Source organism: Oryctolagus cuniculus, chromosome 5 (assembly GCF_964237555.1).
Source record: "Oryctolagus cuniculus chromosome 5, mOryCun1.1, whole genome shotgun sequence".
NCBI classification, from domain to species: Eukaryota; Metazoa; Chordata; class Mammalia; order Lagomorpha; family Leporidae; genus Oryctolagus; species Oryctolagus cuniculus.
The window spans coordinates 71,921,019-71,924,078 of NC_091436.1; the positions used below are offsets into that span (position 1 = coordinate 71,921,019).

The following is a 3,060-nucleotide window of genomic DNA, read 5'->3' on the forward strand; positions in this document are numbered from 1 at the left end:
AGTGTTCCCAAAGCCAAAGGGGAAACGAAAGCTATTCTCTTTCATTGTATGCCGTTGACTAGATGAACTTGTATCTATGCCTTGTGAGAAAAAGTGACCTTAGAAAGTTTTATACAGACTTCCTCTGTATAACATACTAGACAAAAAAAAAAAAAAAGCAGCTAACAGAAAAAAATAAAATTTGCTGAAAGCAGATTGCAAATTGATATAATGTACATTGTTTCCAGTGTTCAAATAGCAACCAATGTTTAAAAACATAAATTATGAATATGAAGGGACTTAAATAATATGAAATAAGAACAATTTACTCACACTTCTACCTTATAAACAGCCAATATGAACCATAACAAACTGTTGTGGCTTCCTGTTAGTCCTTAATCATGTCTTTATATTGACAGGAGACTACGAACTAGTAACATGAAGGAGATGGAGATGGTTTGACTACTCAGAGTGCTTACCCAGTGCAATTCAGAGACATAGCAGTGAAAATGGAATTGATAAAGGTATGAATACTTGTTGTGCTTATACTGTCTAAAGAGCCACAGAGGGATTTAAAAAATGAAGCTCTCAAACTCTATGAAAGAGTCACGATAAACTAGTAAAGATTGGAACAATGATTCATAGTACACAACCATGCTTCTCTATCTTGTAAACTAATGTGCTTGCCCTGGCCTTCCCTCAGCCAAGGTCAGATGCATTAATAACTTACACGTATATAGTGCTTCTAAACTTTTAAACCCTTTCCCATCTATTAGCCATGTGAGCCTCACAACAACCCGGTGAGGTAGGCAGGCCAAGAGTTATTACCTATGCTCGCTTTTACAGAGGACAAAACTGTTGTAGACAGGGTAAACAAAATGGTCTCACATCAGTGACAAAGCCATAACAAACTAGCTCTTGGACGTGGTTCCATGGTTTTCTAGTAGGCCACCGCTCTCGTTTCTGACAGATCTTTCACTTTGTGAAGATTTCTGGGAAAAGGAACTAACAGGTATATTCCTATTATTCTGCACATTCACAGTTCATCTATTCTTTTTTTCTGAGGAGACAGAAAAGGAGCCAGACATGGCAAGTATTGAACTGGGCTGCTCTCAGCTTAGCAAAGGCACCCTTCTGTCATCAGTTCCTAGCTGTTGGTATTTGAAATCAACCTCTTTTTTGAGCCCTAGCTGAAAAGCACCAGTTGCCTCCTCCACTGCTGTCACCAAACGTCGGGCTGTGATGACAGCATCTCTGCAAGGCTCATTGGCAGTGTCTTGCTGAGCACTGGCTTCCTCATCAATAGCAATCAGCCAGTCCAGCTCTTCTCCATCACACTTTGAAAGTTCTCATGCCGATCTCCCGTTTTCTGTCAACTCACCTAACAATAGTCCTGGCCAGTGACCACCTTTTTCGCCTTGCTCACCTTGGAAAGGGCTCACTGGTCAAAGGCCTATCCCCTCCAGGAGCAAAATCAACTCCAGAAGAGCAGACTGGAGGCTGTGGTGTGGAGGCTACACCGGGAGGGTTTCAGCTGGTGCTGGTGCAGGGACTGGGCTCACTGGACACACCCATTCTGGTAATGAGGCTGCTCTGACGGGGAGCAACTGCACCTCTGAAAAGGTTGTGGGGACTGCTGCAACTGGGGATCCCTTGAGAGCACCCTGCACCTGAGGATGCATCCCAGGAGTCCTCAAGGTTTCTTGCATCCGGTCGCTCATTCTCAGCTGACGATCCTCATCTGCTCCCTGAACTATTTTCAAGGTAGGCTGATAATTGACTGCCTGAGTTCTTTTTGCTTTCAGAAAGGTGGTTTCCCTCCTTCTCTGTGTTGTCAGAGGCCACTAAGTTCTGATCACATTGCTTGGCCTGAGCAGCAGCTTCTATTACGTTGCCTGGGTCAATCATTACCTGATTTCAGAGAAGCTGATCCAATGGACAGTGGGGTGGATCACCCAAACTTGTGGCATGGACAACATAGGCCTTTAAATATATTTCCTTCAGAACTTTAAACTTTGAGTGGCACTGACATTCTGTACGGAGGAAGCCTTTCTGTTGCATTTGCTTAGGCACAGACTGGTAGACCTTTGCATTATGATGCAGTTTGGAAGTGTTGAATGTACCCTCACTCCCCTAGCATGGATAGAAGAGTTCATGTCCCCTATCTGGACCACTGGACCCTGCACTGCTATTGGCACTGGCCACAGTGAGTTGGAAAGGAAGGCTACTGAAGCAGGCTCCCAGGCAGCAAGGTGCAAATTTGAAGGTGCGGGTAAACTTGGTGTGCTCTCCATGTATTTCCAGGAGCCTGCCAATTCTTCCCTCTGAGTGCTAATTGCTGAGAAGCCCAGTCCAAGGACCATATGTCTGGCTGGAAGGCTACAGGGGAATGAGAGTTACAGGGAGGGTTTGTAAGGACAATTTTGGCAGCAAGTTAAGTAGGGTTACCTGTGAGTAGATAGATCATAAACAGGCATGAGGCCAAGACAGAGAAAACCCTACTTGAGTTTGCCCAGAGTAGGTTCTGAACCAAAAATTTAACGGCTGGGTCACAAAGGGACTGGTTCTTTCACAAATGGCCAAATGCTTCAAAGCAAGGCTTTGACCTGGTATAACCATATATCTTCTGCCAAGGATCTGCTTTACTTTTATCACTGTATTTGAAATATTTCTTATTCTACTTTGTTTTGCTGCCAGTCCAACAACCTCTTCATTGTCAGAATAAGCAACAACAGCTGGAGTAACTCTGTCACATGCATCATTTGCAACCATGCCAGCCCAGTCATCCTTATAGACAGAAACACAGGCTGAAGTATAGCCCAGGTGAGCTCTGACAGCCGCCATGAGGCATCAGGGTGAGCAAGAGCAGAAACGAGGGGTCCTTCAGTTGCACGGCTACTGACTGCCGAAGGGCCCTATCAGGTACCATGGAGACTCCATGTTCCCCAGCAGCACCATCTTCTTATTGTCCTCACCTTAATGCATGCCAATCAAGTAGTCCACTTCCAGCAATTAGCTAATTCCAACACAGGATCAATAACATCTAAAGTGATCCTTTTAATGTATCTTTCTTGGTTTTAA

General features: G+C 44.4%; 1 pseudogene; it reads right to left on the reverse strand.

Annotated features, from left to right (window-relative positions):
* Nucleotides 1-1,126: 1,126 nt before the first annotated feature.
* LOC103349916 (myb/SANT-like DNA-binding domain-containing protein 7) lies at nucleotides 1,127-2,823 on the reverse strand (annotated as a pseudogene).
* Nucleotides 2,824-3,060: the final 237 nt, after the last annotated feature.